Source organism: Pinus tabuliformis, chromosome 8 (assembly GCF_031772625.1).
Source record: "Pinus tabuliformis cultivar Carrire ecotype Pingquan chromosome 8, CPIR1, whole genome shotgun sequence".
Taxonomy (NCBI): domain Eukaryota; kingdom Viridiplantae; phylum Streptophyta; class Pinopsida; order Pinales; family Pinaceae; genus Pinus; species Pinus tabuliformis.
In genome coordinates, this window is record NC_142294.1 from 1,393,821,550 (window position 1) to 1,393,831,388 (window position 9,839).

At 38.7% G+C, this 9,839-nt stretch overlaps 1 pseudogene; it reads left to right on the forward strand.

Annotated features, from left to right (window-relative positions):
- Positions 1-9,209: 9,209 nt before the first annotated feature.
- Positions 9,210-9,302, forward strand: LOC149240763 (U2 spliceosomal RNA; annotated as a pseudogene).
- Positions 9,303-9,839: the final 537 nt, after the last annotated feature.

A 9,839-nucleotide genomic window follows, 5' to 3' on the forward strand; every position in this document is an offset into this window, starting at 1 on the left:
TCTCATATAAGTATGAGACCCCTATGCTAAGATGTTATGACCTATAGCTTAAATATTTGTGACATGTTTGATGAAATTCATGTTATGGCTAGTAGGGGTCAGATCAAGTACTTGTACCAATGATTGTATTAGCAGCCTTATTCCATTATTATTTATCATTTATGAAAGTTTCATGAAGTTCTGAGCAATGGCCTGAGACATAGCCCTAAAAAAGTGGCTCAGAATTTGGGGTCGCTGGCACATAATTGTTTGAAAAATTCCATAGTCGCTAGAATGCCTTGTTGTGGGAATGACTGGAAGACCTCAATCACATGCATGGCTTGTCATGGGAGCAACTGAGGGTCCAGATCAGTAAAATGTCAAGTTGTCTCAGGGGTTGGTCACCTGGAAGGGTTGGTTGGCTCCTGAAGGTTCTATAGCATGTGTGGAAGGTCATAATGGTTTTGTTTTGTCGGTTCCACTTCCTTAACTGTACATGGGGAGTTGAATCACATCATAGTAGCCTCTCATCACATGTTTACCCGAGTAGATCGGCTATCTTGGGTAAATATGGGAGGAGGGTGTTAAAGAGTGGTATCAGAGCATGATTCACCCCTTGAACTGGATGGGCGGAATGTGTTGGTAATGCATACATGTGATTGGCATATGTGTTCTTATGCTTGTGGTCTATGTACTTGTTGTGTAGACATGGTTGCAGTTGTGTTGCCATGTGAAAGTTGATGGTGTTGTTTTTGGGTGTATATGTCGTGACTACATGTCGGTTATGCATTGATATACATGTCAGTGTCTATATATAGTTATGCATGCATTGTCATGGTTATGGTACAATCATGCATGGAAACGAGATAGTGGTTGAAATGATGTTTATATACTGATATGATTATGTTTATACATGTATTTCGATAATATGGTTGATCTTGCGGATGAGATATCCTCCCTTGAACTATATTGAGGTATGTCGATTATGTTATGTTTTGGTTTAGCTGACATGGTATACTTGTCAGAATAAGATCAAATATGACTAGTAAGATGGTAGACTACAGTTCACAAGATTCTCCCTATGGATTAGATGAGTAGCGTGGTGTTGGACACTCTTATGATATAGTAGACACATTGAGAAGCTTGAAGGCAAAACTAAGAAGTTGCAAGGTAAATAATGACATAATCATGCAGGCACAAGAGAAACAAGCATAAGTCAATGAAGTAATCCTTTATATTTTGTCAGAATTGCAAAGACAGGGACCGCTTCAGATAAACCATGGGCAAGAGGACAGTGTTGGGTGCAGGAATTGCTATCAAGCAGACTCCTTCAACACTTAATTGTCAACCCGGGGGTTTCGTAAACTTAGAGACGAAGCATAGGAAATGCAAGAAATGATATGAACTTTTCCAAACTCTATTCCTACTTCCTTAATTGCAATCTTGCAAAATCAAAAAGAAAATATCACCCGACAATTTACACCAAATATCTTCTAGTGCTGGAAAATGAAAGAAAGTACTTTTGCAGGAAGACAAATGAAAGGAATTCTCAAAACCTCTTGCAACAATCTTTGAAAATGTAAATATATGTTTATCTTTAGTATAGTTGTGTTCCAGATTAATAATTGGACCCTTGAAGATATCTAGCTCCTTTTAGATCTTCCTCCCTGTACTAAGTTATTATTCTTGTACTTCTACAATGTGCTTGCACTTATACTAGAACAAAGTTTAAGTGTTGGGAGTATATTTTACAATTGTACTGAAGATTTATGTCTTTATGCAGGAACTCTAAGCCTCAAGGCTAGAGCACTTTGTTCCTGTATCAGGAGATCGATTCTTGTACTGGGATAGAGGTTCCTGCACCAAGCTTTCCAATCCTTCTTTCGAGAAAATAAAGAATGTGTTAACTAAGAAAAATAACTTGCAAAGGTGAACAAAACTTTTAAAGTAAATTCCTCAAACCAAAATATGCTTCAACTAATCTTTTAATGTCTAAAACAAAAATTAATTCCAAAGTCAAAGCACACTTTTAATTAAGGAACTTATGCATGTAATATAAGAGATCATTTAAATGTGACAACAAGCTTCAATCCTGTAATAGCTATCCACACTACTGATCTGCATGCATAACCTTTTAGACCCAAAAAGATTTCCTTTAAGAATTATTACGCATGAATTAGATCTTTCCTAAATAGCATAAAGTGCAGGCACATACCAGTGTGTGTCACAACAACATTTTGTTTCAGAAGTGTATTTAATTCAAAATATCAAAAGAACTTCAGAATGGAAATCACGCTTTTCATAATCGCATTAAGACTTAATAAAAATCACACTCTTCAGGATCGCATTAAGACTTATCAAATAAAAACAAAAGACCATTACTATAATGAACCGGAAGAATCAATATGCGAAACTGCAAATGCACTAGTGCAGGAATGCGTGCTTGCATGATCCAGGCAGAAAATGAGATTAAACTTCAAAGAAGGAAATCATAAGATTAAACTTCAATCGAACTCGCACACCACGAATCCATCACACTGTAATGAAATCAGATTTAAACCTTGCAGAAAGATAAAAGAAACATCTGCTTACTTCACACTTTGCATTAAAAATAATTAACACACCTTAATCGAAAAAGAGAAGAACACAAGGGAGAACGAGCTGGGTTGGTTGGGCCCTAGCCAACCAGCTCGTTTCCCTGTTTAGGAAACGTAAAGACTCGGCTCTTTAATCAACGCATCAACATAGAGTTACAGTGCAAGATTGAGAAAACATGGCATAGTTCCTTTCTATTAATGATCAACAAATATACATCATGAATTCGAATCTAGCCCAGAATGAGGGTGATATAAGAAAAATTACAAAAGGACAAAATCACAGTATCCTTGCTATATCTATCGCTTGCTACCATTTTCTATCTGAGTCCTACGTTTTATACATTCATTTAGGCCTGCAGTCGTAACCAAATTACAACGAGCGTTCCAATCTGAGCCTTTTGGCTATAACAAAATAACAACAACAGCTCGTGCTAAGCCTTTCGGCTATAACAAAACATTATTCTAGGTATTCATCCGGCGACCTAATCTCCACCATATCCCTGATTTTCCTCCATGCTCCGAGCCCAACTCGAGTTAATCATTCCAGAACACGGCGTCCGCATGGACTGGTGAGTTGTCACGGTAGTTGAAGATTCGCCAGCAGTGCAGGAATCCTACCTACACTCGACCATGCTAACAAGATAATTAATTCATTTTCCATCAAATACTTCTAGGAAGAGAATTATTAGTTGCAAAGATTTAAAAGCATATAATCTACTAAAATGATTAATTAAGAACATTCGCAACCCTTAAACATGAAACATAAAGCTAGTGCAGGAAGGGATACGATTCTTGGACTAGTGCAGGAATAAGGGAGTTTGCAAGGTTAAAACAGAGGTATAAAGTTGTGGTTTGAAAGGGAAAAAGGGTTTAAAAATGGAGAAATTTATCCTACCAACATCCTCCCCTCCTTAAGTTGCTGTGGTTCCTCACACAACCCTTGCTGCAAAAAAACAAAACAGAAGGGCCTCCCTTTAATTCTGAACTTGTATACTGATCCTTGCTTTCATTATCTTTGCCTTCCTGCTTCGAACCTTTTTAAGTTTCTTGGTCACCTTCTTAAGACGCTCATAACACTTCGAAGCCCAATACTTCCATATCTTAACTTGTCGCTTATGTTCCTTCACCTCCCCTGCCAACTCTGCGTTTGCTCGTTTCTGCTATGTATGTTGTTCTTTCATGGCTCGGTTTAACACCTCCAAGCCATAAACATGTTGCTTGAGTTCTTCTATACGATTGTTCAAGCAGAGGGTGGAGTTCTCCATTCTCAATTCCTTGGGCACCGACTTTTCAGCAGTCAACTCTAGACATGTGCCATCATTATCAAGGTTGAAATTATCCTGGCCACCTTTCAATTCCTGCATTGTAATATCATCAAGGGTTTCGACACCCGAAATATCAATGTTACTAAGGGTCTCAGTGCCCTGCATTTTTACCTTATCAGGGGTTTCAGTACCCTGCTCCTTAGAGTTATTAAGGGCTTCAGTGCCTTGCTCATCTATCTCACCAAGGGTTTCAGTACCCTATTCTTCAAAACCATTGAGGGTTTCAGCACCCTGCTCATTCATCGTGCCAAGGGTTTTAGTACCCTGCTCATTCATCATGTCAAGGGTTTCAGTACCCTGCTCTTCAAAATCGTTGGGGGTTTCAGCACCCTGTGCCTTGTCATCCAGCTAACCCTCTATCGGGTCCTTACTTGTACTCAACATCACCTTTCTTTTCTTCATTCTGCCAAGGAGGACCAATAAGGGTGTGTCGTCTTCCTTCTCCACATAGTCACCATCAATTACTATGTGAGTTGTTGCCTTAGCAAGAACCAAAATATTATCTTTACCTGGCGAAGCAGGTGGTGAGTCATCTAAGAGTATCAGAAAGGTCGATTAAATGCGACCTGCCCTTGAGGAGGTAGTTCTTCGCTTGGATGATCTCCTGGTCTCAGTAGGACGTAGGGTCATCGTTTCTGATTTCTCGTTTTTGCCTGCACTCCTCTTCAAAGCCGACTTTAGTTTTTCTGCACTATTCTTCTGGGTCAACTTCTCTGCACTCTTTTGAGTCAACTTCTCTACACTCCGCCCCCCAAAACTCCTCCAAAAATTCCTCCCAAATCATACTTCTAGCTTCCAGTTCCTTCTTGACTAAGATTGTGATCAGCCCGTGGTGATATAATCTGCATGCGACCTGATTGGATTTTCCTTTCTGAACCCCCTTCGCCATCTTTTCTAAACTTCTGAGCAAATAATATGGGAAATTGATGAGCTTACCGGACTCAAAGTGTAAGAGTAGGCGTATGTGGTAGAGGAAAGTTAGTGAATAGCGGCCTTTGCAAGTAAGGAACTTCTGCAACACATATAGGAGATCCTTCCACTTCCCTATCATGGCATTTCGCTGGAGGTTGTTCTTCCAGTCTACCTTCTGCTTTGGGTTGACCACGAACCGATGCCACAGTTTCTTTTCTAACTTTTCCTTCTTGAACCATTTCTCCCCTACTACTGGAAACCCTGTAGCCTGAGATATTGATTCTTCTATTACTGAAAATTCTAATGAATCGAAGGTCCGGAAAAATTCTATTGCCGCAACTGAGTCAAACCCATCGAACTTCTGCAGAAATGGGAGGAACTCGAATTCCTACAACATTACAAGACTATTCTTGTACTCAGCTGTCTGTTCCATCTCTATGGATCGTGGCTCGATCTTTACAGGCACCATGTTTGTTCAAATTCACCCACTCCCTGTTTCGAAAATATATTACAACAAAAGTAACTCAAATGGTGATCGACCTACACACCCGCCGTTATATCAACCATTCCCCAAAGGGTCGTGCTTCATCATTAAAATTACATGGATGCGAACGTGAATTGGTGCCGGTACAGGCAAGCTATAATGATTAGAAGAGGCGACGGTTTAGACAATAATTTCACATAACGGTCATGCAAGGTTAGACATGGGGTGAGGCTATTATTATCAGGTGATGAGTTTTTCAAGGGAAGGTAAATATCAAATTCTAGGAGAATCGTACTGCTTCGCATTTACTCCATGATTTCACATAAAACATACTTTAGTGCTCATTAAAAAGATGAGATTTTATAGCCTAAAATAACCTTGCACTTAAATGATTTCACCCTAATCTAGTAAATGATGAAACAAAGCATTAATCATAATATAAACTGAATGTCATGATCTACAGGTGGCAAAAATGTTTTGCCTGTACAAATGTTCATGAAACAAAAGATAAGCTTCACTACACATTTTTTCTGCACCAGGTGTTCCTGCACCGAAACATGTGTTTTGAATTGGGCGTGCTTAGCAGTGAGGATTCTTGCATTGAATCGTGCTTGCACCGAGCGTGCTTGCACTTTAGACATCCTTGCACTACCCATGCCTGCACCGAATCTGCTTGCACTTTGAACACACATTCCTACACTAGGGATATTTGTAGCATAATAGGAGCCAAAAGAGAAGTTTGATAGAATACAATTAATAGAATGGATTAAAAAAGATTTGTTGAATATATAAAGGAGATTTTATTCGCCATTCCTTGGTGTTAACATATGTCTTTCGATCTGATTTGTAGGTTAAAATCAGATCTTGCAATCAATCCATGAGGGAGAAAAAGAAGTGGGAAAAGGGTAAATTTTTAGAACGGGAAGGAAATTACGACATGGAATTCAAGAGCGAAACCACCAAGAGGGATAAATCGAAAAGGGATTTTTGGGGAAATAATTTCAAGGAAAAATAGGGAAATACGAAATCGGATAGCGAAATTTCTTTGAAGAAAGGGATGCTAAACTTTTGGGATAAAAAGAAGAAAATAAGGGAATTTTTTTTTCTCGAAAATGGGAATAAAAGAAAGGCAGAATTTCACCTGATATCTGCCTGCATAGTGATGATCCATAAAATAAATGCAAAGGGAATTGAGTGTTGCCTGAAATAAAAATTTCCTTGCCAGCGATCCCAAACTTGGATAAGGTCCCGATTCCTGTACTTAAACCTGCTTCTTCTTGGTGACAGTTAACACATCTAAAGATGAAGCAACAGTCCCATTTTATTAGAATTGATCTTCCTACCAGCAAGTTGGTTTTCAGGTTGATCCTTCTGCAATCATGTTAGTAGAACTAATTTTCACAATCACAGGAAAAAATATTTTTATTTTTATTTTTAATTATTTATATAATTTTTTGGATTTTCCTTAAATTTCATTTCAAGAGAGAAGAAATCAGATCATAATAGGCTGGCATAGCCACCTACCAACTGAAGTTCAGACTGCTACTGCACTTGCTGCATGAAGTCTTCCTTTGTGATGGGCTAAAAATATACTTTAAGCCTATGCCCATTCACAAGGAAAACTGAATCTCGCCCATCGATGGTTTTGACTTCTACAACCCCATTGTCGAAGACTTGAATCACCTCATATGGTCCCATCCAACGAGTATGGAACTTCCCTTTAAAATGTTTAAATCTAGAATCATAGAGAAGTACCCAATCACCTGGTTGGAACTGCTTTTTCCTGATAAACTTGTCATGCCATTTCTTGCGTGTCATGCACAAAAATATTCTGTTGAACAACATCCCTTCGAAATTCATCAAATTCTTTTAGCTATAATAGACGCTACTGCTGTGCTTTCGAGAGATCTAGACCCAACTGAATTGCAGTCCTGAAAGTCTTTATCTGAAATTCAATCGGAAAAAGGACTTGTTTTCCGTACACCGACTCATATGGTGTATGCCTCATGTTGTTCCTCCAAGTGGTTCGATAAGCCCATAAGGCTTCAAGCAACCGACTAGCCCAATCCTTCATGTGCACGTATATTGTTTTGGTGAGGATGGATTCAATCACCTTATTTGTGGATTCCACCTGGCCATTTGCTTACAGGTGGTACGGTGTTGATTTCCTGTGTCGAATCTTTATATTGATTCATGACTTCCTGTACCAAGTTAGAAACAAATTGCAGTCCATTGCCAGAAACAATTTCTCTAGGAACACCAGATCTAGTAAAAATTTCATTAAACAAAAAATCAACAACAACTTTTTCAGTGGCAAAAGAAACAGCTTTAACCTCTACCCATTTAGTAACAAAATCAGTACAAACCAAGATATGATTTTTATTTAAAGATGTGGGATTTGTGGGTCCTACAAAATCAATAACCTATTTTTCAAAGGGCTTAATCATGACTTGAGGACATAAAGGCATTTCATTGGCTTGAACAGGTTGACCCATTCGTTGAAACCTATCACAACGTCTAACATATTGTTTGGCATCCTTAACCAAAGAATGCCAAAAATAGCCAGTGCGTAAAATTTTATATGCAGTTCGTTTGTCAGAAAAATGGCCACTGCAAGATTCATCATGGGTAGATTTTAAAATATCAAACATTTGTTCCTCTCTTACACATCTACGAATAACAAAATTTGGTCTGGTGTAAAAGAGGTCTCTCTATATCCAAGAATATGAAGCACGTTTCTAAATAATATTCTGCTTTTCACGAGCAGATAAGTGAGGTGGTGTCTTTTTGGTGACTAAATAGTTGGCTATGTCAGCAAACCATGGAGATTTTGCTGACATAGAAAAAAGATGTTCGTCAGGGAAATCATCATCAATAGGAATTGCTTCGCTAGGATTATTTAATTTAGAAAGATAATCAGCTACAACGTTAGACTTTCCTGGCCTATCAACAATTGTAACATTGAATTCCTGTAATAAAAGTAACCACCTAGTCACTCTACCACTAGTTAAAGGTTTATTCATTAAATATCTTATAGCAGAATGATCAATATGCACATAAAATTAATATCCTATAATATAATGTTTGAATTTATTAATAACAAAAATAACGGCTAAAAATTATTTCTCAGTCACTGTATAGTTAAATTCGACAGGTGACAAATTTTTACTGATGTAGTAAATAACATAGGATTGTTTATTCTCTTCTTGTCCTAAGGTTGCACCAATAGCAGTGTCTGAAGCATCGAAGGAAATATGAAATGGTAGGGATCAGTTTGGTCCTCTCAAAACTGGTGCTTGTACTAATTTTTCCTCCAATGTTTCAAATGATTGTTGGCAAGTTGTGGACCAAGTGGATTCACTATCCTTAGCTAGTAGTCGAAAAAGGGGGTAGAAATATTGGAAAAATTCAATGAATCTATAGTAATAACCAACATGTCCTAGAAAACCTCTCACTTCCCTTTGAGTTTTGGGTGCAGGAAGACGAATAATAACTTCAATTTTAGTGGGGTCTACCTGAATACCTTTGTCATAAATCAAATGACCAAGAACCACTCCTGCTTTGCACATTAATCTACATTTTTTATCACTCAAAGCAAGATGGGCTCTTGGCAACATAGAAGCACTTTTTCTAAATTTTTAAGAGCTTCATCAAATGAGTTACCAAACACAGAAAAGTCATCCATATAAATCTCAACACATTCAAGATCAACAAAAATAACCAGCACAACCCTTTGAAAGGTAGCGGGTGCATTACACAACACGAAAGGAAGCACTCGATAGGAAAATCTACCCCGAGGGCGTGTAAGGGTGGTTTTGTCTTGATCTGAAGGTGCGATCTGGATTTGGTTATACCCAATGAATCCATCTAAAAATGAAAAGTACTTTTTACCGGCAAGGGTATTTAGCACCTATACCTTTCTCAGCCTTTTGGCTAAGATCAAGTGTAGTATCTGTACTTTTTCGGACTTCGAGTTATGTAAAATAGTATGAAAGAAGACTGCTGCTGCGCGTGCGCCTGAAGCCTGCGCCTGAGCCTGCCTGGAGCCGACTGATCGAGTTGAACCATGGATCCTCCGGATCGCCCAGTGGGGATCCGGAGCTGCAATGAGCCTTCTCAAACCTGGTGAAATCTCTCCCTCCGCAAAGACCTAGACCAACAACAACCAAGTTTGTGAAGAAGCTGGATGTATTACAGGAAGTCCTTCTGCCTTCGACCATTCCACGCATGGCAGCCATTTCCTTAGCAGAGAAAGGGTTAATCGGACAATTTATAGGATTATGGCCATCACCCAAGACAGTGCAAAAATGGGTCGAAAGAAATTGGTCGGACAAGATCCAGGGCAAAATATCCATCAGATTCTGTGGTAGAGGATATTTTACCTTCCATTTTGAAACCAAAGAGGATAAATATCTCATATTCAGAAACGGGCCTTAATTTATGGATTCCAGGGGCCTCTATCTCAATAAATGGACCCCGGATTTCGACCCTGAACTAGATATACCAAGTGCGGTTCCAGTCTGCGTTAGACTACCTCATCTC